Here is a 27791-nt window from a genome sequence, read left to right on the forward strand (position 1 = left end):
CCTACCTGAAAGCCTCCTCCCCCACCTTGAGTTGTCCTGCCTTTCCAGACGGAACCAATGTCAATCTTAACACATACTGATTGATATCTTATGTCTCCTAAAATGTAAAAAACCAAGCTGTGCCCCCATCGCCTTGGGCACATGTCCTTGGGACCTCCTGAGGCTACATCACCAGCATGTCCTTAACCCTGGCAAAATAAACTTTCTAAATTGGTTGAGACCTGTCTCAGATATTTTGAGTTCACAAGTATAATGGCGGATGTTCATGGGTTATAGGTGTATCACTTTATATCAGGGACTCTAGTAGCTGCTTTTGGTACTCATGAGATACCAAAATCCATGGACAAAATCCATGGAACCAATCCCCCAGGGATACTCGGGGATGTAAGAACCACAAATATTTTTTCCCCAGTTGTGTTTTCCTTCCTAAAGTTAAAATAGAGAATTTAGCTTCTCCCCACAACAAACCAAAGTAAAATCAGATATGAAACAGCAGCAGCATGGGCTTTCATGGTGCTTCCTCTCTCAGGGCCACCCTGGCTCCAAATCTCAGCCCTGCCTGATCCCCCTGCCCCTTCCTCTCAGCCCCAAACTCTCATCAAATCGGTGATCAGGGATGGCCAATGCTGCATCCTAAACCCTTGCTACTGTCAAATGAAAGGCAAGAAAAAAGGCACTTCATCTGAAAAAATTGTTGCAAGGTGTGACAAACTGCTGCCATAGGGGAAGGGAGACTAGGAATAAGGAGAAGCCCCCACCCCTGCATTGTATCCGCAGAGGCTCTATGGCTAGATGGGAACAAACAAGTCTAGAAAGGAGGGGCCTGGGGAAAGAGGCTGGTCTGTTAGCCTCAGAGAATGTTTTTGCCTGAGGCCAACATATTTTCCTGGAGGGCCCCTTTAGGAGGGCTGTCTGCTTGCTAGGCTGAGGGTGGGCCTGGGGGAAGGAGAGTCACTTAACCAAAGGGTGGTTAACAGGTACCTTGTCCCCATTAGGCAAAAGAAGTCAGCTAATCATTTATGAGCCAAAGAATAGGCATTTGGAAGGGCTGTGTCTGGCCTTGTCTGAGGCAGACAAGGGGTGATCAAACAGATTTCTCTAAGTCACAGGAGGAAGGGGGGTTCTTTGCAATCAGCCATCTTCCAGGACACAAAGATTGGGGCAATTTCTTAACCTTTGCTGTTTTCCAGGATCCATGCATCAGGTAAAAACCAACACTGTCCGTCCCTGTCCCCTCGTTTCTGTCCTTGCTGTCAGCAGCCTGACCAGCTGCCACTTGCAGTTACCTGGGATAGTCTCTGCCTTCAGGGTCCTCTATTCCAAGTCTCCTCCAACCTGCCCTCAGAATTTTTCTCTGCCATAAATCTAACCAAGTTATTTTCCTCAAAATCAAAACAAAATAAAATGACAAACAAATCAGATGCTCAGTTAAGATGATTCCCAAACTTTCTCTCATTAAGCAGAGGATGAAGGAACACTCTTTAGCATGGTGTTCAAGACCCCTGACTCTCATGGTCCCACCTACTGCCTCACAACAAGTTTCTTTCTGTCTCAGATGTACCCCTGGCTGCAGTGCAGCCAGAGAGCCACATTGCCTTGAGGATGCCTACGCTGTCCTACTTCTATGCTTTTGATATTCAAATCTGCCTATCAGAAACATTTTTCTCATATTTATATTTATCGCAATTCCACCCACCATTTATGGTCCAGTTCAAATGCCACCTTCTCCTGAAAAAGTCTGATTCCCACAAAGAGAATGAATTGGTTTCCTTCTCCCAAATGTCTTGGTTTGAGGTTGCAAAGCAGCACTTACTGTAAGCTACCCTGTATCTGTAATAGCTGTTTCCATCATTATGCCCCCACTAAGGAAGGGCTCACTCCTTCTTCTGAGCATGCCTTACCTTCCTCAGCGTGTAAAAATGTGCTTTGCTTCATAAAAATGTGTTGAATTGGACGCAAGAAAAGAACATGTGGTTCTATTAAAGTCACTTAAAACATGCTAATCAGCAAGGATATGGCTGTGAGCATTTCTCCTCATCCTCCTGGAATCATACAAAAACAAACAACAAAGAAAATAAAGGAAACACCATAAATTCCATTTTCAGTGAAACTAGAAGGCAGAAAAATTCCCCAGATTCAATATATCTGCAAAAAGGGTCAGAAGCAACTGTGATTGGCCAGAAGTGTGCCAGTGGTGGCAGATCTCCATGGGTGCCCAGTGCCAGAATGCAAAGGCATATTTCTTGCTTGTACAGATGGGGACAGAACCTTGGGTGAGCAGGTTTGGTATAAAAGAACCCTACTGGACTTAGTTTGGTTCATGGAGTTAGAGGAGTCAGGGCTACACAAAGAATAGTCCAGAGGAGCCATATTTGCAGGAAGCACTCTGTCTCAGTGTCAGGCAAGAGGGAGAAACCTTTTAGTTGTGAAGCCTAGCCCTCATTCCCTGTCAACATAGATGTGTGTGAATAGTTAGTCCAGGAAAATTGAACTCATTAAATAATGAGTGATCTCAGAAAAAAGAAAGAAGAAAAAGACAAAAAACTGATACGGTATTGTTATGAAGATGCCATGAGAAAAATGTGAATGAGATCAGTAAACTCTATTATAATATATTTTAAAATTCATCCATAAAAAATGTTGCCACTGAGGAGATGAAAGAGTGATCAGACATTTTGATGAGTTTGGAAACACAAAACAAAGCTTAGTGAGGCAATTATCTCCAGGAATGAAGAAAACAAAGTAAAAATGTGACAATTTGAGGAAGAGACAGCAAGTCAACAGAAGGCAATGCAGAACTTCAGAAAGAAGTAGACGAGAAAAATAAAATCATCACAGGAATAAAGATGGAACTCAAAGGAGCAGAAAGGGAGAATGGACCTTGTATAACCCAGACTAAGGATTACACTCATAAAAAATAAAAATGAGAAACTCAACCAAAATGAAATTGAAATTCGGAAAGAATTTAAAAAATATTAGAGAAGGTGATTTAACAAATACATAATTAATGTGTCTGAGGAAAAATCAAAACAATGAAACAGAGCAAATATTTAAATATATAATAAAAACAACCTTTTCCCAAATCTAGATGTATCAATGTACTTGAATGTATATATCATAAGGTAATACTATGTGCCACATTTAGTGAATTGGAATGCAATAACAAGACCTATCTGAGTAAAGTTATTGGAGTTTAAAGATAAACACTCATTTGAGCATCCAGTCAAGTATCACACATTGTCTCAAAACTTTCAAAAATAAAAGACAGGAGTGATGTTAGGGAAGATGGCGAGTAAGAAGTGCCAGGACTCTGTCTCTCTGCCTAGACAACAATTTCACTGGCAGAATCTGACTGATAGAACTGTTTGGGAACTCTGGAGTCTTGCAGCTTCCAAAGGACGGCTTAGATAGTGGTAAATCACGGCTAATTTTGGTCAGTTTCAGTTTTTAGGAGAGTAGCAACTACTCACTTCCCACCCTCTAGCCCTGTGGCAGGCAGCTGTGCCAACAATTCAGGTGCAACTTGAATGTGGCTTGCAAGAACCAGGATGAAGGCAATGAGCACCTGGTCCCCCAAATATTGGGGATGAGTGTCCTTATAACTGACTAAAAAGGTGCAGTCCAGAGGCCTTTATAACAATCCCCACTGCCTAAAGTGGCTTCTAGGATATGTGAAGATAATTACCTTAAAAAATTTTCCCCCTAGTTTTCCCCATTTTGGAAGCCAAACCTTTAAGGATTAGAACATTTAAAAGCAATAACATATACGAGGGAATTTAGCAAGTCACCATGCATGACCAAGGAAAGCAGTGGCCTCAGAAAAGACCTGAGAAGGCCTCAAGTTGACACTTCATCCTGATGTCTGGCATGGAGTTACCATAAAACTATTTAAAAAACCAAAAAAACAGAAACCAAAAACAGAAGCAGCAAACCCTGGGGAAGGTGGGGAATCTGATTAATAGAGATACTGTATTATGAGATTCAAATGTTCAGTTTCAACAACAAAAAAATACATGGTATATAAAAACAGGAATGTATGATCCACTCAAAGGAAAAACATCAACAGAAAAATAACTAGAATGAAAAATTCACTAGAGGGATTCAAAAGCAGATTTGAGCAGAAGTAAAAATTAGTGAATTTGAAGATAAGACAATTGAAATTATTGAGTATGAGGAATAGAAAGCAGTAAGATTAAAGAAAAGTGAAGCGTCTAAGGGACCTGTGGGACACCATTAAGCAGACTAATATACATACTGCGGGAGTTTCTGAAGGGAAAAAAAACAGAGGGAGCAAGAAGCACAGAGATAATTTGGAGAAATAATGGCTGAAAGCCTCCCAAATTTGAGGAAGGTCACAGATCTACAAATCTAAGATGCTCAACAAACTCCAAGTAAGGTAAACTTCAAGGAGACCCAAAACAAGACATATTATAATCGAACTTTCAAAAGCCAAATACAAAGAGGGAATCCTGAAAGCAGCAAGACAAAAGTGACTCATCATTGCAGGGATCTTCAAAAAAGTTATCAAAGAATTTCTTAGCCAAAACTTTGCTGGCCAGAAAGCAGTAGAATGATATATTTAAAGTGCTGAAAGAAAAATAAAAACCATCAACTGAAAACACTATATCAGCCAAATTCTCTTTCAAAATTTGAGAGAAACTTAGTCATTTCCAGACAAACAGAAGTTGAAGGGATTCATTTTCAGTAGACCTGCCTTACAAAAAATGCTAAAGAGAGTCCTTCAAGTTGAGATAAAGGACACTAGACAGTAATTTGAAGGCATATGAGAATATAAAGTTCTCTGGTAAACAAAGATACATAGACAAATATTTATAAAACAGTATTATCATAATTTTGGTTTGTCACTTTGCTTCCTATTTTCTACATGGTTTAAAAGAGTAATGCATAAAAACAATTAGTCTATGTTTTTGGACACATAAGACATAAAGATGTAATTTGTGATACAAATAACTGAAAAGTAGTAAGGATGGAGCTATATAGAAGCAGAATTTTTCTATGCTGTTGAAACTAAACTGGTAGAAATTTAAATTAAAATACTACAATTTTAGGAGTTTAAGTGTAATTTACATGGTCACTACAAAGAAAATACCTGTAGACTATACACAAAAGGAATTGAAAAAGGAATTAAAAATTGTAGCAACAAAAATTCACCAAACACAAAAGAATACAAGTGGGGCAGTTACGTTACTATCAGACAAAAATAGACTACATAAAAAAGATTACAAGAGAAACAGAAGGGCATGATATATTAATAAAAGATACAATACAACAGGAAGATACAACAATTATAAACATACATCTAATAAAAGACTCTCAGAATATAGGACACAAAAATGAACGTAATTGAAGAGATAAATAGGCTATTCTCAAATAATGGCTTAAGACTTTAACACCTCACTCTCCATAAGGGATAGACCAACCAAAAATAAGATAAGTAAATAAACAAAGGACTTTTATAACAATAAACCAATGAGCGCTAACAGGCATATACAGGACACCTTATCCAGCAACAGAATATATATTCTTCTCAATTGCACATGAGGCACTCTCCAGGAAAGACCATATATTAGGCCACAAATCACGTCTCAATAGATTGAAAAAGCTAGATATCATATAAAGTATCTCCTCTGACCACAATTAAGTGAAAGTAGAAGTCAATAACAGAAGGAAAATTGGAAAATCCACAAATTTATGGAAATTAAACAACACGTTTTAAAACAATCAACGAGTCAAAGAGGAAATCACAATGGAAATCAGAAAATATTGAGAGACAAATTTACATAAAAACACCTCATAGCAAAACTTATGTGATGCAGCAAAAGCAGTGTTAAGAGGCCGATTTATAGGTGTAAATGTTTACATTAAAAAAGAAGAAACATTTCCAACCAACAACCTGATTTTATACCAGAAGGACTCAGAAAAAGAAAAACAAATTAAACCCAAAGCTAGCAGAAGGAAGGGAATTAAAGATTATAGTGGAGAAAAATAAAAAAAAAAGAGGAGAAAAATAGTAGAGAAAATTCATGAAACTAAGAGTTGGTTTTTCAAAAAGAATTAACAAAACTGACAAAACTTAAACTAATTAACTAAGGAAAAAAGAGAATACTCAAATTACTAAAATCATAAATGAAAGTGGAGACATTCATACTGATTCTATAGAAATGAAAAGGAATATAAGAGAGTAGTGTGAATGACTGTTTGCCAACAAGTTGGATAACAGACAATATGGACAAATTCTTAGAAACACAAAACCTACCAAGACTTACTCATAAAGAAATAGAAAATCTGAATGGACCCATAACTAGTTAGGAGATTGAGTCAGTAATCAACACCCCCCTGTTAAAGATAAGCCCTGGACTAGACTGCTTCACTAGTGAATTTTACCAAATATTTAAAGAATTATCATCAATTCTTCTTAAACTTTTCCAGAAAACTGAAGGGGGAACATTTCCTAATTCATAGAAAGGCATTCAAATAGAAAAAGAAGTAAAATTATCTCTCTTCACAGATGACATGATCTTATATGTAGAAAACTGAAGAAATCCTAACATGTCCATTGATAGATGAACAGATAAATTGTCATATATATCCAGTGAGATATTATTTACCTTTAAAAAGGAATGAAATTCTGATACACACTTCAACATGGATGAACCTTGAAGACATTACACTAAGTGAACACAAAAGGACAAATACTGTATGATTCTGTTTATATGAGATAGGGAGAATAGTCAAATTCATAGAGAGTAGAACAGTGGTTACCAGGGCCTGCAGGGAGCGGCAATGGGGAATTACTGTTTAATGGGTGCAGAGTTTGTTTCAGATGATGACTAACTTCTGTAGATGGATGGTGATGATGGTCTCACAACAACATAAATATACTTAATGCCAATGTACATGTAAAAATGGTTACAATGGTAATTTTTTTTAACTTTTAGTTCAGGAGTACATGTGTGGCTTTGTCAGCCGGGCGTGGTGGCTCACACCCGCAATCCCAGCACTTTGGGAGGATGAGGTGGGTGGATCACTTGAAGTCAGGAGTTCAAGACCAGCCTGACCAGTATGATGAAACCTCGTGTCTATTAAAAATACAAAAATTACCCAGGTGGTGGCTCACGCCTGTGTAGTCCCAGCTGCTCCAGAGGCTGAGGCAGGAAAATCACTTGAACACAGCAGGCGGAGGTTGCAGTGAGCCAAGATTGCACCACTGCACTCCAGCCTGGGCAACAGAGCAAGACTCTGTCTCAGACAAACAAACAAAAAAGAGCACATGTACAGGTTTGTTATATAGGTAAATTACATGTCATGAGGGTTTGGGGTACAGATTATTTCATCACCCAGATAATAAGCATAGTACCCGATAAGTAGTTTTTTAGGTCTCTCTCCTCCTATCTCCACCTTCAAATAGGCCCTGCTGTCTCTTGTTCTCTTCCTTGTGTCCATATATACTCAATGTTTAGCTCCCACTAATAAGTGAGAACATGTGATATTTGGTTTTCTGTTCCTCTGCTAGTTTCCTTACAGTAATGGTGTCCAGCTTAATCTATGTTTCTGCAAAGGATGTGACTTCATTTACGGCCATGTAGTATTCCATGGTGTATATGTACCACATCTTCTTTCTCCAGTCTACTGTTGGTGGGTATTTAGGTTGATTCTATGTCTTCACTATTGTGAATAGTGCTGTGACGAACATATGCATCATGTATCTTTATGGCAGAAAAATTTATGTTCCTTTGGGTATATACCTGATAATGGGATTGCTGGGTTGAACAGAAGTTATGTTTTAAGCTCTCTGAGAAATTGCCACACTACTTTCCACAATGCTTGAACTAATTTACATTCCCACCAGCAGTGTATAAGTGTTCAAAATGGTAAAATCTTATATTGTGTATATTTTGCCATAATTTAAAAAAAACAGCACTGAAGCTACATCTATAACATACTCAAGGAAAGAAAGCATAAGAAATAATTTTATGTCTAAGTTGTCCTTCAAATATACAGGCTACAGACAGTTTTAAACATGAAAGAACTCAGGAAATATGGTTCCCATTAGCGCTTCTGGAAGATATCCCCAGAGGGGAAGCCCTGCAGTAAGAGGGCTGGTGCTGAACACTGAGTATGTATAAGTCGAAACACAAAGAAGACCAAGGGGACAGAACAGTTCAAGAACATGTGCTCTGACAATGGAGAACACCGGAGAAAAAAAGGAGGCATGAGGTCAAAGACAGAATATGCTCTTGGACTGCTTGATACATAAGAACTATGAGTCAAAGGATATCATATAAAGCCAACAAAACGAGAAGTACATAGAAATTTAATAGTATAAAGGCAAACCTCAGTTAAGGCAATATTATTGAGTAAAATCTGGTGTGTAGGGGAGAAGAAAACATCACTTTTCCACTAATAGAAAAAACTGGCATACAAATTTAGTAACATGCAGAAGTATGAAGGAATTACAGGCAAATGACTACCCCATAACCCAATGAGGGCCAGATGTTTTATAGGCTCAAATTATCAAACCTTCAGAAGGAGAGTAAGGAAAATTATCTTCACCCCTACAACTGACCCCGCAGATATTAAAGCATGTTATGAAACTTCAATACCTAAATAAAGCAGCACACATACACAGACAGACCAACAGAGCAGAATAGGAAGTTCATAAATAGACCAAGTATTTATGGAAATTTAGTACATGCTAAGGAGGCATCTCAAGTTAGTAAGGAAATGATGTAAACAGTGTTGAATCAACTGGGTAGCTTTCTGAACAAAAAGTAAATAACATAAAATTAAGTTGGGTTCATAGCTGGCATGATATTCCAAGACAAATTCCAAATGGCTAAAAGATTTCATGTAAACAGTAAAACCCATACAAGAAGCTGAAGAAAATATAGCAGAATCCGGTCACAGCATGGGAAAGATCTATGTTATTAAATCCAAGAGTAAATGAAAAATTGATAAATAAAGACAAGTGAAGCCTGTATCACCAACCAACCAAATAAACAGACACGACGCTCATAAAAAAGCAAAGTCAAGAGCAAAACAACAAAATGGGGGGTAAAAAAAAATGTGTGACTCATATCATGGAGAAAGATCTAGTTTCCTAATGCATAAAGAGCTCTTCAAAATTGGTGGCAACAGAAAGGTTGCCCAAACAAACACAAATGACCCTTAAACATAAGAAAAAATGCTCGTAATATAAAATTACTCATAATTTAAAAAAATAACTCATGATAAGAAAATGCAAATTAAAGTTATACCAAGACAACATTTTCCAATTTACCATGTTGGAAAAAAATTCAAATGTTTGGTAACGTATTTTATTGGTACTCAGAAACAGGCATTTTTAAAAATTGCTGGAAAGAATGTGTATCAATATATTATGTATGTAGGGCAATTGGTTAGTAAAGTAACAAATATATATTCTGTTCCATTCTGCCATTTCACTTTTGGGAATTTATCCTGTAGGCCTACTGGCATGTGTGCAAAATAACATAAGTACACGGTTATTCACCATAGCCTTGTTTGTAATAACAGAAGACGGAAATACTCAAACACTCACAATGGAGGAGTGGTAATATAATGTTATATCCATCCAGTGGAACACTACCATGGAGCTATAGAACCACCCTCTAGACACTGAGAAGAGGCTCCCTTTTTACAATCCTGTGGATTTCAACCTATTTGTAAAGACTGGAAATACTCAAATGCTCACAATGGAACGTTTGAGTATTTCCAGTCTTCTGTTATTACAAACAATCTGTTATGTGAAAAAAATTCCAGGGAGCACAGTACATATGGCATACTACTTATTGTGTTTATAAAAATGGAGAGGATAAGAAAATCTATTATGTTTGCTTGTTTACGCCAAAAGAAACTCAAGGATACATGAGACTTTTGTACCACGTGAACAGGCTACCTATTCGAAAATCAGATTAAAAAGGCAAAAGAAAATGCTAAGATAGTTGTATTTTATGTTTTGCTTTACCAGAGGATCTGTAAGATGTGGACTTTCTTTTTCTGTGACCTCATTTCTTGATCTGGAGAAATCATAAGGAAATGTGACTTTTCTTTGATCTCAGTGGTGAGTGGCCACGGAGCTCTATCCTTGCAGAGTGAGAATGAGAGACCTCCTGCCCAGCACGCTGAGCCCACCTCCACACTCCTCTCTGTAATCACAGCCCCCATTCTTCCTCCGCAGGAAGCCTGTGACCTTGGCCTTGGCTTGGTTTTTGCTGCTCTAGAGGTATGTTACAGCTCAAGGAAGGTTGATTTGTATCTGACAAGAGATGTCTGTGTGCTCCTCAACAATCCGAGATAGTACGACTTTCTATCCAGGTGTCTTAGTTTGGTCTACAACAAAATACTACAGATTGGCGGCTCCAACACCATGTGAGGAAGCCCTGTGAGGAGAGACTGTGCCAACGAGAGGGATGTTCTTGCATCCTTATGTGGCCTTTCTTAGGCGTGTGCATGCAAGGAGAAAGAGCTCCTGTGTTTCTTCCTTTTCTTACAAGGGCATAATCATGTCTGGGGGCTTCACCCTCATGACCACATCTGAACCTAAATACCTGCCGAAGGCCCCACCTCCTACTAGCCTCACTGGGGATGAGGGCTTCAACACATGAATTTGGAAAGACACAAACATTCAGTCCAGAGTACCACCGGTTTGCATTTTGTATAAATTCCTAAACTGGGTATTGTTTATTACAATGTGGCCCTTTTCTTTTGCCAATGCCTTTATAAAACCTGATGTTTGTTAAGTCTAGGAACGAGGCAACAGTCTGTGTGTTGTCTGACAGACTGACATAAACCATTTTAGACAAATGGAGAGCCCCTCCTATTTCAACAGACTTCCTTTAGGAACCCATTCAGGGTGTAACACTCTCAGTGGGATGGGAATTACTTATTGGCCAGCTATAAATACTGGTGATTCTCGTTCTGCACAAGTGGCACTGAGGTGTGCAAGGAACCACAGAGACCTTGGGAGGGTGAGTTACGAGGTAGGTTCAGATCTCAGAAATAAAATATCTTTGGCTGGGGGTGGCAAGCAAGGTGAGCATCTGGCAGACAAAGATTCTTAGTTACAAAAAGGGAGTTGGGTAGGCAGGACAAGAGGTCTATGGCAACCTAAACGTGAAGGCCAGAGTGAGTCAAGGGGCTGGGGCCTTAGGCTGTCAGAACAGGTAGGTGTTAGTAGCACCATGTGCCTGGAGGAGCAATGACCAGTCAGGATGAGGCCAGACGCTGGTCCCCAGGTAGTAGAGGATGGACTGGGTGAAGACCTGAGTGTCAGGGCCCAGGAGGCTGCCCAGGAGCCTTGAATTTGTCTGTTTCCTCCAGGAACTCAAGGTTCTCTAACTGGAGACATTCTAATGCTTGTGTTTCCAAAGTCCACGGAGAAGTCAAGGTACTAAAGGGCCAATTTCAGTACCACTGTCTCTTGGTATTCATGAGGGAGTTGGTTCCAGGATCCCTTTGGATACCAAAATCCATTGACTGATGCTCAAGTGCCTTATATAAAGTGGTGTGTAACTGCACATAACCTATGCACATCCTCTTGTATACCTGTAATCATCTCTATATTACTAATAATACCTAACACAATGTAAATAGTTATTATACTGTATTGTTTTTTACTTATTTTATTTTTATCGTTGTATTATTACTTTTATTTATTTACATATCTTGAATGTTTTCAATCAGCAGTTGGTTGAAGCTGTGGTTGCGGGTGAGGACACAGAATGCTTCCTGTACATGTGTGCGAGAATTCTTAGCACAACTTCCATCTTTGATATTTAAGTCAATTTAATTTAGTTCTATTCTATTTAGCCTTAACTGAGACTAAAAACAAAGTATCCTATTATCTCTTATAAGTCAGCTGTGGATTTGAGAATCATATTTCAGTTAGTTCCTTAGTCATTCCTTACCTAGACTTTAAGAAACGTACTTTAACCCTCCACCACCGGTCTTTTTTTTGGCTCTTTAAAACTGATGTTTGCCTTCTCTATCTTTGTCATGCTTTCCATGATGCTTTTAAATTCTAGCTATGACTAGCTATTCAACAAGGTGCAAAGTCTTTTTTTTTTTAAGATGGTAAGCTGAAAGTAATACATTTCTGATTAAAAGGACTGTGTTCTCTCTTTCTTGATAAGATAGGCATTAAAATTTAAAAGCCAGAACATGAAATAAGAAGTGCTAATAAAAATTTCACCAAGTTGGAGTTTAGATTTTAAAATGTTGCTAACCTAACAAGAAATCCAGGATGAATGTGAAGGGTCAGGCAGCTCAGAGAGGATCTGTGCTGTGCCTTCAAAATGTCCTGCAAATTTCATGTGAAAAATTGTTTGTGATTCATTTTGATCAGTAATGACTCAACTTATTAAAAAAAAAAATGAAGCCTCAACAAGTACAACTGGAAAGCAACCTCCCCACCTCCTGCATAAATGATCACTGTAGTCAGCGTCACTTACATGTAGGGTATTAAAACTGCAGCATTTCTCCTGTGTGACAGATCTGGTTTCAATCTGTGTTTCTTCAATTTTTATCAGTGTTGGCCTAGATTTCCAAAGTCGAGTGAAAATGGAAATATCCTCCCCACCAACCCGCTTTAACCCATCTGTCTCCTTTTATTTACATAATATAACATCTTTTCCTTGAAGAAGTCTAATTTAAAAAAAACACAAAAGCAAAATGTAAGTAAAATAAATAGAAAGTCTTTCCTCACGAAATAAAACATAGGATCTTCCCTTTGAGTTTATACCCAACCAGCCCTCACTACAGCAGTGAATTCAATAAAAAAACCAGTATAAGGCAGAGCTAGACATCAACGAGACCATTTCTTTAATATGCCCACGACTTTAGAATCACCTTTCACATGTCAAGTGACTTGGTGACACCTTCCAAAAGACAGAATGCGAGAATATTTCTGATAATCTGCTAATGTTGGTCTCCTTATTCCAAAGCGAGGAAGTCAACCTGGATAATGACTTTGCTAAGTGCCAGCATGGGAAGGGTTTATAATTATGCAGACTCTGTTGTTGTTACTGCTGCCAACAGAATAATTTATCAACTTATGGGTCTCATCAAGGGAACTAAAAAGCACATCACCAGCAAGAAATGATTTCTAAAGAAAACTTAATTACTACTATATGTGTTTTTAATGTTGGCTGAAAATACACAAGAAGACAAGCTAAAGTGGCATGTGACAAGTCCTCATTTAGTCTGTCAGTCATGGTAGCATATTCAGAAAGGCAAACAATAAAAAAAGGTTCAAGAGATAAAGGTAGATCCTCGCATGACTTCGAAATAATTGTAGTATTTGCTGGTGAGGCCAAAGTTTTTGTATACAGATCTCTGACAAAGACAGTTCTATGGACTTCAAGGGAAAATTATGGGAGGGGACAGATGACAAGCTCAGTGTGTGGTGTTCATCAGGTACTATTCTGACTGAGCCCATCTGAATTTTTATTTACCCATTCTAATATTTCCTGGAAACCAAGGCTTTTTACTTTTCTCTCAGTCTACTCAAAATGAACCACTCCCCACCCCAAGGTACTGGCAGCATTTATTTACCCTTGTGAAGCCAGTGACATATCGTACCCTTCGGTGCCTCTCCACTCCTCCATCCTCGACAAATAAGTATCCATTGACAATCAGACCAGCTCAAAGGAAACACGGTGGCTTTTAGGCATACAACTGACCTGTGAGGCATGGAGGACAGAGGCCTATTTCCCCTATGTCCATGGTTTCTTGTAGTAACACAAATAAATGACAGGAGTTTTGGCTGAAGTAGAATTGTTAAAGGGATATTTTTAAGTAAAGGAAAAAGTCATCACTGTTTTTGGAAACAGTGACCTGGGCTGCTTTTCCAATTCCCATTAGTAGTAAACTTTGCTTCTGGACAGAAACCTTTTATTTTGTTCTTTGGCTTGAAGCACATTAAATTCAAGTTTTCCTTAAAAATAAAATTTGAAATAACTCCTTAAATCTGCAGGCTGCTGGATGATGAAGATGGGAGAAGGTACATTTCAAGAGTCAGCTCAGGTACCTGCGCTATAAAGCCTGGCACAGCTAACATCTAGAAACTGGACACAGATGAGAGGAAAAGCAGAAAACGTGGAGTGAAGATCACAAAACCATGAAGATGAAGAATGGAGGAAAGGGTATCCTAAGAGCTGTCAGGAAGGGCCAAAGCAAATGCACCGAGAAATGTGAAGTTATATTTGCCTACTGATGAAGTAAATATCAAGGAGGAGAAAAATCTCTCAGGAAACAAGCAAGTTGACAAAAAGGTGATAAAGAAGAATTGCAGGTTTCAAACCTCTGGTGTAGAAAATAATTTTAAAAGCATATACAAGCATCAGATTTTATGTCAGTTTTGTCAGAAATCAACAGGATTCACCATTTTTCTCTTTTGATTAGTGGTGATGGCATGCCCTGGAATTTTCTGTATTAAATTCTCTGTTAAGAGGCTGGGGGCAGTGGTTCATGCCCATAATCCCAGCACTTTGGGAAAACAAGGTGGGAGGACTGCTTGAGGCTGGGAGTTCAAGACCAGTTTGGGCAACATAGTAAGACCTTGTTTCTACAAATTTTTTTTTTTTACATTAGCCGACTGAGCCCAGGAGTTTGAGGCTGCAGTGAGCTATGATTGTACCATTGCACTTCAGCCTAGGCAACAGAGCAAGACACTGTCTCTCAGAAACAAACAAAAATTCTCTGTAAGAATCCACGGGAACACGTGCAGTTTCTTGTGGGTCTGTGTACTAAACATGCTGTGCCTGTACCGTCTGTGCAAGCTTGTCTCTCTTGTTCCATCTCTAATTTGCTCCTGGCACCTCTCCTCTCTTCTCCTTTCCTCTTCTCCCATTTTTCTGCTCCAAGGGGGCAGCCAGAGGTCCCCATCACTGCATAGTTCCTCAGGTCTGGGCTTTCTTTTCCTGACCTGATGGAGCAGTGTGTCCAAGTGGCTCCCTCAAACACATGCTCATTCTTTTAAGGGGAATCAAATTAGCAAGCCTTCCAGTCACTGCCTGCAGGGTCCCTGTAGCTCCAATTCTGATGCCAGGAGGAATGTCCCAGTTTGGACTGACTTGCAATGAGGACCCAGAGACAGGCACTGGCAGGCAAACCCCAGCCGCCGGCAATGGGAGACAGCTTTTTAAAGTCAGAACATCACAGCGAAGGGAAGACTCACCCGCTTCGTCTCCGTGCCAGCTCTCTCTCCTTCTAGCTTCCTGCATTGTCTTGTTCTTCCTCTCACTTGTCAGCTACAATTGGCTGGAAACACTCTTGGGCTGACTCAGAATGCAATGTGTAAAAAACTTTCAGTTAAATACTTCCTTCACTTTTCCATGATGATGAGGTGCTGTGCTCTTCTTCTGATCCTTCAACTTCCAGGACACTCACAGATTCCTGCTCACGGTCTCTCCCCATCTTCTCACTCTGCTCACACTCGTGGCAGCCCCAACCCCACCCTTGCCCAGTGAACACCTACAGTTCCTCAGTGTGTCCTCGGCCCTCCCTGACTGGTCCAATGTCCCTGCCATCTGCTCTTGAAGTGCTGCATATGCCTGCCTTTCAGAGGTCTTCTCGCAATTCGAATTTTGCATGATTTGCCGTGTTTTGGATTAGTCTGACTTTCCTACTGTACACGTGAGGCAGACATAGCTTCCAGTTTTGTCTACGATGATCCTCAGATCTGGCACGTCTTAGGCAACCAGAAGTATTTGCTGAATGACTGAGTGATAAAAGGGACTGATGTTTGTTCTTTTCTCGTGATATGCGTTCTCAACTATTTTTCTCCTTCTCTTGGTAACTTCTCCTTCTCTCCTGGTAGAGAGAGGAAAGTCTCTCCATTTCCTTACAGCCAGCCTGAGGGAAGGCAGCCTGGGAAGTGGTCTGTGGAGGCTCGTGGCTGGCAATGAGAAGACTTTTCTGCCAGTTCAAGGCCAAAAGCCCAATATGACCTTTAGCCAAAGACTTCATTACTCTGGGCCTCGATTTTCTCTTTGGTAAATGAAAGTCAATACTTTCTGCTGCTTCTGCTTCATATGGGGCTATTGTTGGGACAAAACTGAGTTTGAAAGGTGCTGTATAAAGATAATGGTTACACAAACATAATGTATCCTTAAAGCAAAATGCTTTGTTGCATTTCTCTATCATCTCTTATAATTTCATGTGCCATTTGATGCATTCTCTAGAATGTAGGCCTTCTTCTTTGAAGAAGCTGATTTTCAGAGAAGCTGTCATTTCAGTAATCAGATCATCTAATCATCCATCCTGTAGGCCAATTGTTACTGAGCACACAATTACGCAAGCAACTACAAGATAGAATGGTAAGGTCCTGGGGAGGAGAAGTGGAGGCTGCTCAGGCAGATGAGAAAAGGGTGCCCCATACAGATCATGAGGTCAGAGAAGGCTGCAGGGTAAGTGAAGTCTGCGCTGGAATCCAAATCTTGATTAGCAGGGGACAGCAAAGCAAGGGGCGGGTGTGCACGTGATCCAAGGCCAGAGGTGAGAGGTGCCTGGAGGACTAAGACAACAGAACAGAGGGTCCACATGGCTGGGACTCAGAGTGGGGTGGGGAGCAGAGGAGATGGTGAGCTGGGGAAGAGGAGGCTAGAAGGGAATAGACGACGAAGGGTTTTGTCAGGAAAACTTGACCTTACTCCAAGAATATTGGGGAAACTTTGGCGAGCTTCAAGCAGAAACACTACTTGATTATATCTGACTTTCAAAAACGTCACTTTGGCATGCAGTGTGAAGAAAGGATTAGTTAGACAGGGCAATGGTGGAAACAGGATGAGCGGGAGGACTGGCCCTTATAGCAATCAAGTGAGAAATCCTGGTGGCTTAGATTCAGGCAGTCACAGTAGGAGTGGACTGAAGTGGGCGGATATGAGGGGATGCCTTTACTGATCCAGAGATCAGGGAGGAAGGGGAGGTTTTGGGGGAGGAAAGATGATGAGGTCATACAAATGGAGTATTTGGCAAGTGGCTGAATTTGTGAGTTAGGAGCTCAGGTGAGAGATGAGGGCTGAAGACACAGGTAGATTTCAAAGTATTCTGCACAAACACTGCTGACTGAGGTCATGGAGTAGATGATATCCCTCAAAGGGACTGTATAGAGAAGACATTAGGTCTGGAGAAATGAGAGGGCTCCCAGTAATCAAATTTTGAGTTAAGGAGTCCAAGAAGAAGGGGTGGTGATGTGGGAGGGAAGCCAGAAGGACATGGTGCTTGTGAAGCTTGCAGAAGGTGTGGGTGGATGGCCAGCCATGGTCAGCACTCAGAGCCATCCAGAGATAAGACCTAAACCCAGAGGCTCTTCTCACCACAATGCCAAGAATGTGGAACTTGGAGTTCTAGGTCCCAGGAGCCATTGTGGGATCTAGAATGACACTTCCTTTATGCTGCATGCTCTAGGAATCTTCCTTGACTTCTCCAGCCAGAAGTGACTACCATCTTCAAATATTTGTTGAGCCAGTACTCTCTGCATTGAGCACTGGGAATTTTAACAGACATAAACTATGGTGCTTAAGGGGACAAAGCACTTACATAAAAATCCATCACAACTTGGTGTAGTCTCTACCGAGTGTTCTGTGACTGCTGAAGAAGACGAACGCTTGGCTGGGAGGTCAGGGCAGGCCCACCCCCACACCCCCTACAGGACAGGGCATGTCAGGAGACAAAGGCAAGGGGAATATTCCAGGTGGGGCCGCACTGCTTGAAAGGTGTGGAAGTGGGATTAGCATGGTTTATCTGGAGGGCAAGGAACAGATCATGTGTTTAGAGAGGAGGACTCTTGTACGGGAGCAGTAGGGGCATGGGTGGAGCCTTTGGAAGGAGTCAGATAGAGGTGGGCCTTGAGAGATAGCTGGAATTTCAAACTTCATGCTGCAAATAGCAGGACGCCCATTACAATGGTCACTCCTTAGGTACAGTTTGGCTCTGATTTGTGTAATCTTGCCTGTGTGATTATGGCTCTAATTTCTTTGAAAGCAATGTGGGGGGAAGAGACATGTCTTTTTATCCTTTGATTGTTCCACAGGGACTAGTTCAGCATCTTCTAACTCAAATATTCTTCATAGGAATGAAACTGCAAAGACACCTTTGTGGCCTCTGAGGGCACACAGCTCAGTCTCTGTGCAAAGAGACACAACGAGTAGTGTGCACTGTGCCCAATACGAAGCTTTTTATCCCTTATCCCCTATTCCCACTCCCCTCCTGAGTCTCCAGAGTCCATTATCCCACTCCATATGCCTGGCAAACAGGCGATTTTATTGATAGCATGATTTGCTAAGTCTACAATATCTATGATAAAAAAATAGAACATAGGAGGCCCTGACTCAGTTTTAGGAGGATTGGGAAGTTTTCCTGGTGAGGATGATAGCTAAACGGAGACCTAAAGGGTGAACAGCCAAGCGGTGGGCAGAGGGCAGGGGTGCAGCGGGCAGAGAAAGACCCCTGTGGAGAGGGAGCCTGTGGAGGAAGGGGCATGGAGAGGAAGCCAGGCCAGGGGTACCATGGCCTCCTGACACCCCACCCCGCAGGGCAGAGCTAAGGCCCAGAGAAGAGTGGGTGGTAATGGCCCATGTGAGCTGACGTGTAAAGCCCACCGTCTCCCTGGAGCCCGTGGGCATCAGGTGAACACAACACTCTCCACAGGATGCTGGTTCTGCTCATGACAGAAACCTGGCCGAAAGAAAGAAGAAAATGACCGCAAGCATTCAGTATCGCCAGTAGAAGACTGCATTGTTTTCTTCTTGGAAAAGATTTCAAAAGCTGATGCTGAAAGAAACATGCAAAATAGATTTAAATGCAGTTGAAATGAGAGCGGACAGTCTGGGACTGCTGCTGATTGGAGACACTTCTCAAGCAGTGACAGCGTGAGAGAAGCTGGCATTGCAGCTGCCCCAAATCGAGAAGAAAACAGTCTCCTCTTGACACTGACAGTGAGTCACAGAGCAGCAGCTGTGGAATATTTACTTTTTCTAGATTTTACACTGTAATTTTAAATTATAAATACATTTTATGTCATAAAACACTACTGTCTATTTGACATAATTTTCTGAATTGTGCCAGACACTGAATTAAGGGCAGGAACACAAAAACGAGGATAGCATGGTCCCTGCCCTTGAGGATTGCCTGTTAAGTAAGGAGACAGACCCCTGGGTAACAGCCCATAATATCATGCAGAGAGTGCACACCAGTGGGACGAGAGAAGTGCTCTGATCAGAGGAAAGAGCAATTCGTTTAAAATGAAAATTTTTTTTTTTACTTTTAATTTAGCCCTGCCTAAGCAAGGCCTTAAAAAGTTTGGTTACGAATTCACAACTGTCCCTTTCCATGGGAATCTTCTTAAAGGCGAAAGATTTCTTTGTTCTGACAAGAAACCAGAATATGAGAGCAATTAATTCTGAGAGCTGGATTTGGGAAAGTTGTGCCAAGACAGGCATAAAGCAGTCGTTTTCAGAGCAGAGCCACGGTTGCCTTGGAGTTGACCGAAGAGGACCCTATCCCAGCCCCAGTGAATCAGAACCTCTAGGGCAGGGAAAGCTGGAAACACAACTTTTTCAGCTGTTCCAGGGTTTTTCTTATGCAGAGTAAGGTATAAGAGCCACCATTTTAAGAAATGCTCTGGATTTCAGTAGAGAGGAAGAGGAGCTCACAGAAAAGGACAATGGAAAAATAGACCGAAGGAGACAAAGAGCTAAGACCGTGAGTCACTTATTTCCAGACACAATCTGTTGGAAGCACCGTGGCATGCCGTCCTGTCCCCTTTGTAACCTGCAACAGGAGCTGCTCTCCAGTGGGGCAACTGCCTTTTGTGGCCCTCCCAGCATGGAAGTGACTAAATAGCAGCATTCAGGTGACACCAGGAAGATGGGGATGTGTAAGTGACCAAGGGGGCAGAGTCCTGAGTGCAGCCGAAGAGAAAGCTGGAAAGTCAAACCAAGGGTGCCCACCCAAAGGATACTGACTGCCAACCATTCCTGTTTGTCCAAATCGCCCCTGGAAGTGAAAAATATACCTATATTTGGCTCTGTTTCCAGAATCGGTCTGTTACATGGGGCTTAAGCATGTGCACGTAAGCAAAGGCCGCACCAGTGATTCTGATGAACAGCAGGGCTCAGCCCCACTGCACAGGCTGGAACCATGAGAAGTTCTGAAGTGAAGGATTACACCAAACCCCTTCTCCTACCCATGGAAAGCCTGGTAGATCTATAATGGCCATTACCACTGACTGTGTACTAAAGACTTTAGTGGCATCAACTACATCCAGAAGTGAGATATGTTCCACGTGTTGTGAGCATGCAATGCGATTCTTTTAATGTTCAAAAACAGGGAAAACCCTACTATTTCTGCTCTACCCTACCATTTCAGCTCTACTCTGAATTCTGAGGGCCAGTTGGAATTGGTTCTTCTCGTAAACTAATGACTTCTGAATATCTAAACAGTAGCATTAATTCTTAGATAACTAGATAATTTTTAGGAAATGTCAAACCACTGACATGTCTGTGCTCTGAAAGAATTAAGTTCTGGAAGCAATCGAAGATTCTGATTAGCTCAGGAAGAGACAGCAGCAAGATTCCAGCAAAGACGCCTCAGGCTACGCAAGTTAATTAATGACTTAACATTATCTCAGGGACCCCAAACTAACTGAAATCAACCTGTTGGCATCCTGAAAGTGATGTGAAAGTGGTTGATAAAAATGTCATATTATCTCTTATTAATGATCAACATCATAAAGAATAGGCTTATAGTGCATGAGTCTTTCCCCAAGGAAATAAAGTGAGATGCATGGATATTACCTAGAGCTTTTGATCAGAATTATATTCATTGCCAGTCTTCAAACACATTTTTGCTGTTGCACAGACCGCCACAGATTTTATACCTTTAAAGTATACCTCCCTTAGAATACTAGGCTGATGAGGTGAGAGTTTATTATGTGATATTACGTAGAGTCAATATCTGGATGAATAAAGATGACCCAGAGCTAGTAAGTTACTCCAAGCACGAAGGCAACAGCGCAAATAATTCCCTAGGTTGTGGTAAGAGAAGATTTTTTTGTGTAAGGACTGTCCCCTTGGTTCTCAATAGTTCATTACAGTTTAATGGAGGCAAACAATAAATTATATCTTAGTCTGTAGTTTAGAAACTCCCTCATGTTGACCCAGCTGAAGTTGTAATTTTAGTCACATTCAAGGAACTTACTTTTTTTCCTCATTCGTCTTCAGGTGGTTCAAGAAGCATTGTGTAAATGAAATTCAATCAAATGATAAAACAGCTACTATCTACAGAGCATCTACTAGGAGCCAGGCTTTGTATATGTCATTTAAATTAGTCTATTTAATCCTCCCTATGGTTTTGTAAAGTGAGGTATTATCTCCACTTTTGTAGAGAATGAAATTAAAATTCAGAGAAGTCAGGTTAATTCACCCAAGATGAAAAGCTAATTAGTAGCAGAGCTAAGTCCAAAGATGGATGTCATATTGGCTCCTCACACTTTTAAAGATCAACTCATGTCTTCCAGACAAAGTCAACCACTCCCTTTTCTGTGCGAATTTGGATCGTGTATGTTTCTACTTGTGATGTGATAATTATTACTGTTTTTTTCTTAAAAGTTCATGTCCTTGGACAGGAGGCATGTCTTCTTGTCCATCTCTGTGTTGTCAGGCTGCATGTTTCACTCAGGAGAAGCATCTTGAATACCTACTGTGTGCCAGACGCTAAGTTGGGCACTGCAGATATAGGGAGGAACAAGACACACATGGTCCCTGCCCTCATGAAGCTCACAATCTACATGAGAGACAGTTAAAATAGAGTATAATAAATGCTATGATGGGAGAGGTATAGGGATTATAGGATTTCTGAGATTGACCAGCAAATCTCCCTTTCCTATTGTGAGGAGAAAGGGAGGGGAGCTAGGAATGATTCAGACTAAAGAGGGAAGAGGTGAGAAGGGGGAAAGCAGGTTCTGGAAAGAGGAAACAGTGTGTGGAAAGGCAAGAGGTAAGAGGGCCGGCAGAGGAGACAGATGGCGCTGGAGATGTGAGCAAGGACCAGGTCACGAAGGTCCTGGAAAGTTGGTTATTCTGAGGCTGCTGGACAGGCTGCTGAAGGGATTTCAGCATTCAGTGCCATGATTATATTTGAAAGATTGCTTTAACTGCAACAAGGAGAATAAGATGGAGGGAAGTAAGCAGAGCAGCAGGAAGAGCAGATATGGAGACACAGTCCTGTAGTCAAAGTGCGACAGAGTCTCGTGGTCTGCACTAGGCTGCAAAAGCAGAGAGGGAGAGAAGACTTCGGAGGCAAAATCAATAGGTTTGGATTCTAATTGGATAGAGGTGATTTGTGAAGGAGAGGAGTCAAGGACACTCCCAGGTTTCTGGCTTGGGCAATTGGTTAGATGGTGGAGACATTTTCTAATCTAGGCTTGGAAGATAGGATAATAAATTTGGTTTGGACTAGTTTCAAATGTCTGGGGTGGATGTGCTCACTAAGCAGAGGAAGGTCAAGGTGGGGACAGAAGCTGGAGATAGAACTTTGGAAGCCATTAGCCGTAAGACTGAGTGAGATTACTCAGAGACTGGGAGAGAAGAGAGCTCCACGGAATATTCGAAATCAGATAGAGAAAGAGGAGGCAGCAAAGGAAACTGAGAAATAAGGAGAGGCCAGATGGCAGAAAACTGAGTCTAGGATGATGTCTGGAAAGCCACAGTAGATTTCAAGAAGGTGGGAATGGTCTCATGGGGCTCAACACTTTTCTATGGTCAAGTAAGTGAAGCCCTGGACACAATCCATGGGTTTTGCAATGAGGTGGTCAGTGGGGACCTTGACAATAGGGCCAGCCCACGAGGAGAGTGGAGTTCACCTGCTGCAGGCTGAGACTGGGGAGGAGCTCTGCAGGGTCTAAGGCACATCTTGAACCCAAGACTCCTCATTGAAATGCAGGCCATTGGTGAAACATTTTTTTCCCCTTTTTTCAGTGTATTTCCATGTAGCTGTGGGAGACACTGCCAGTGAGTATATCTGAAGGGTTGAATAAAGCTTGGTGAAGAAATTCAGAAAAGGACAATGGAAAAATAGACCGAAGGAGACAAAGAGCTAAGACCGTGAGTCACTTATTTCCAGACACAATCTGTTGGAAGCACCGTGGCGTGCCGTCCTGTCCCCTTTGTAACCTGCAACAGGAGCTGCTCTCCAGTGGGGCAACTGCCTTTTGCGGCCCTCCCAGCATGGAAGTGACTAAATAGCAGCATTCAGACTATTCGTGAGGAGTGAACACTGATCTTTAGGGTTTCTGTGAAATCTTTTTCAACATAGACAAACAGAGGTAAGTTGAGAATCAAAGCCATAGCAAGGCGTACCTCAAGTCCCGGTTCTCCTGGGAGGTGGGTTTCTCAGCCTCCTGACCAGCTCTTCCTGCCTCCCCTGCCCCCTCCTCTCCTAGGCTCTTTCTTTTCAGGCATTAGATACCCTCTCTAGTCCTTCCCTTCTACCTCCTCCTCCTCCTGCCATAAAGATGTGCTGAGCACTGCCGGGAGCGCCAGTGCGATGGTGATGCTGCTGATAGTCATTTACTACCAGGCATCCTCTGTCATTCTCTCTATTAATCCCAAATGCTGGTCTACATCTCAGATGTAAGTTCTGTACCATGGGCCAATTTCTCAGAAACATTTTTCTCCATGATTTTTGGTGGGAAATCTAAAATTCAGCCTTTCTCAAATGAAACTCATGATCTTCACCATACAATCTATTTCTCCTCAAGTATTTCTTTGTGGCTAATAGCATGACCATATTCACCATCTGCCCAGCTGCTGTTACAAGGTCATGTGTAACCACTTCATCTCCTTAGCTTCAAGCAGCAGCTCATTCCCTTTAGCTCCCCCTCTGCAATATCCATGGGGCTGTGTTTCTGTGTCTATGACCACCGCTCTGCTCAAACCTGCGTCTCCTCTTGCCTAGACCTCAGGGAAGCCTCTGACCATGTGCCTTATTTCTGATTTTGCTCCCACTCATTACAGCCTCCACAATGCTTTTAAATTCAGTTTTTCAATAACACAAATCTGATCATGTACCTCCAGGACAAGTTTATACACATTCAGTGATTTCTTACTGCCAGCAAATCATAGTTGATGCTCTAATTTAGCACTGCTCAAAAGGCCTTTAAAAATCAGTCTTTACAGCTTCATCATCCACCTGTGTGCCAAGCATAGTGCTACTTGCTTGCTTTTATAAGGATTATCACATCAAATCCCAATAACATCTCTGTAAGGTGAATATTTTAATTTGTTGTTGATTTGCAAAAATTAAGGCACAAAGGTTAAGTGATCTGGCTTAGGGTCACCCAGCCACAAGTGAGGCAGGAGTGAAATCCAGAGTTTACACATTTCAAAATGTTTTCTTTTTTTACTTTTATATATCAAGAAGTATCACTAAGTACATAATTGTGCTTTCTGTACAAAGGCAGAGGTGCCACTCTAGTCCTCAGGCGGTGGTTAAGATCGCTGCCTGTCACACTGCCTGGGTTGGACTCTTCCCACCCTCACTTTCTAGCCTCCTGACCTTGCGTCAATTTCTTATCCTATTAAGCCTCTGGTTACTCACTGGTAAAACAAGGACCTGTGGGATGCTGTGAGGATAAGTGAGATCATAGATGCAATGCCTCGAGGACAGACAGCGAGCCTGGTAGGAGGGCAGAGCTCAATACAGTGAGGTCGCTCCCTGGGGGCTGGTTCCTGCTCCTTCCCAGTAAAGGGAGGAGTTTAAAAGAAATCATTTATGTGGTTAGACATACTGACTTCTGTAGCAGAGAATAGAGAGGGAGCAGAGGCTCTCATTAGCTTTGGAGATGACAGTAAAACTGGAAAAGATAAGAAAAGTGGAAAATGATCTTTGCATCTGAGTGTACTGATTCATGACATGTGGAAAGATAAAAGAAAGTCCTACTATTTAAGAGTCCTTAAAACTCAAATGGAAAAGTAAAAATCCACAGAGAGTGAGCCAGCTTTTCTTTCTTTTTGACACAATGAAGAAGATTCCACTGGAAAATGTAGACATACATGGCGAATTTTCTGTGGAGTAATTTAGCTTTCTATGAAATGTAAATAAAAATAAGTAAATCAGGATCAAATAATTCAACATGCCACAAGCGTTTATTAAGTACCCCTTTTTGATAAGCACCATGCAGGACACTGTGGGAAACACAGGGGAGAGGGTGGTAAACAATTGAAGTTGCCTGGAAGAGGTATTTAAAGTAATTTTTACAAGTCTGTTAGTCTCCTTTTAAAAACCTAACTGTGTGACTTATTTGATTGTTTTTCCCACATTGGAAGAAGTCCCACCAAGATTAAAAATAAAGGTACTCCCACTTCACACAATAGATGTGTCCTTGAAAAGTTGTCTATAAATCTACATCTTCTTAATAAGGTACTATTTTTTGTCCCTACGTAACATAGATTTTCAAATAAACTCTCTATTTATCATTTATATAAAACTGATAATTTTCACTACCCCACTGTAAGTTACTTCTTAATACTTTTTTTTTCTTGAGACAAAGTTGTACTCTTGTTGCCCAGGCTGAAGTGCAATGGTGTGATCTTGGCTCACTGCAACCTCTACCTCCCGGGTTCAAGCGATTCCCTTGCCTCAACCTCCCGAGTAGCTGGGATTACAGGCGCCCACCACCAAGCCTCGCTAATTTTTGTATTTTTGGTAGAGACAGAAGTTTCACCATGTTGGCCAGGTTGGTCTCAAACTCCTGACCTCAGGTGATCTGCCCGTTTTGGCCTCCCAAGTGCTGGGATGACAGGTATGAGCCACTGCAGAGGCCTTATTACTTCTTTGACACCATTCTTTTGTCATGTTCACAACTACTCTCACTTATGCATTTTGAAGTTTGGATGGTCATCTATTGGAATTTCTTAAAATGAGGGCATATCCAGGCATATTTTGTATGGAATTAATAATCACAACACAGGTGGTGGTTTCCTGGTTTTCCTTGTCTTACTGTCACTCAAAAACAGTGACTGAGGAGCCCATTTTTTTACAGCTTTGTACTACAATACAAATACAGCATTTATATTTACACAAATGGCTTTTCAAGGCTGCAAATACAGCAAGATGAATCTGTTGTTTTTATTTCCTAACACATTCCCGGATATTGATTTGCTAAATCATAGTCACTAAAACCCACAAAACACGCAAGCTGCCTACTTTTCCCCCTCAAGGTGCGCTATCTGAAAGACACCGTTACATAGATAGTGCCTCTGCTAATTAATTTGTGCTAATCATACTTATTTTTCTAAACTAAGAAATGAAATCAAAAACTGTAATTTATATTTTTTCTCCAATTCTAGTTAAAAGTAAAAAGACAGGGATAAATTCAGTTACAGAATGCTGCTTACAATGATTCTTTTTTCTAATTACTTAAATCAATGAGTATTTAAAAAACCCTCATATTCAGTCTGGTTTTTGGTTTTACACAACAGGATGGTTAATTAAAACCACTGCACATTCTGGTATGCAGTTTATGGTTGTGAAAAGGTCACATACTTGAAAATAAAGTTCACTACGCCTCCTGCATTTAGCTAAATAATCACAGAGGGTGTTTAAAAATAATTTATATACTTCTCTTCCAAGTGGCTTTTTTTCTTTTCCCCATTTACTCATGACTTCCCATAAGCACCTCCTCTCTCCCTCAGGGAGACCATACTGATAGGATGCCTCCAAATGCCTCAGTAAAATTACCATTTTGCAGAGAGCATGAGAAAACAAGGTTCCTGGATCTGGTAAAAACAAAACAAGACATAATCCTGGAAAAAGGAGATTCCAGAACTGGAACACAGAGCTAAGCATCCATTGATCGCCCAGGTAAATGTAACAAAAAGATCTACTTTAAAGCCACTCTCTTTTTGGTTAAAAGAGTCACCGCTGCCTCTCCTTTGAGAGGTCTCTAAATTCAGACAGCGCATCCACTGGCCCCAAACCCCACAGACCTCATCACATCAAATGAAAATCAAGCTTCATCTCCTTTTCAAAATGAATCCTAACCTTCAGACATGCTTATGCCTTTTCATGCTACCAGTGTCTGATTAATGCAATTGTGTGTGGATATATTTCAGTTTTTCTCCATTTCTAAAAACATTCACTCTGTTTAACTCTTCCAAACCTTTACTATGTGTAGTTTTGTATTGCTGATTAGTTTCAGGAATGCTGCTCTGTATTCTAAAACAGCGGTTCCCAGTCTTTTTGGCCCTAGAGACCAGATTGGTGGAAGACAATTTTTCCACAGACAGAGGCTTGCGTCAGGGGTGGTTTTGGGATAAACTGTTCCACCTCAGATCATTAGGCATTACAGTCCCATATGGAGTGTGCAATCTAGATCCCTTGCATGTGCAGTTCACAATAGGGTTTGCACTTCTATGAGAATCTAATGGCACTGCTGATCTGACAGGAGGGAGAGCTCAGGCGTAATACTCACCCACCTGCTGCTCACCTCCTGCTGAGCAGCCTGGTTCCTAACAGGCCACGGACCAGTACCCGTTAGTGAAGGTTAGTGAATATTTTGCTTTTATCTATCTGATGGCTGTTAGGGTAAAAAATGTTGGTCATACATTATCACTTAAATTACATCAGCTGCAGGTGAACAAGAACTCAGTAAATTGGCAGATTCATCGTATGACTGACTTCTCTCATGTGTCTTTTCCTCCCATTGACTCTTTCTGCAATGAATATTCTTTTAGCCTTAGAAATATAAA

The 27791-nt window shown here is 41.1% G+C and overlaps 1 protein-coding gene and 1 non-coding gene across 9 annotated transcripts in view; both read right to left on the reverse strand.

The window, feature by feature from the left end:
• L3MBTL4 (L3MBTL histone methyl-lysine binding protein 4) overlaps nt 1-27791 on the reverse strand; it is a 461651-nt gene that overhangs the window by 42859 nt on the left and 391001 nt on the right. The gene's annotated exons all lie outside the window — the stretch shown is intronic.
• On the reverse strand, nt 19313-19427 carry LOC135276201 (U5 spliceosomal RNA). Its single transcript, XR_010343745.1, has one exon. It is a non-coding gene; the product is annotated as a U5 spliceosomal RNA (small nuclear RNA).

Source organism: Aotus nancymaae, unplaced genomic scaffold (genome assembly GCF_030222135.1).
Source record: "Aotus nancymaae isolate 86718 unplaced genomic scaffold, 86718_ANA_hifiasm-v0.15.2.pri h1tg000020l, whole genome shotgun sequence".
NCBI classification, from domain to species: Eukaryota; Metazoa; Chordata; class Mammalia; order Primates; family Aotidae; genus Aotus; species Aotus nancymaae.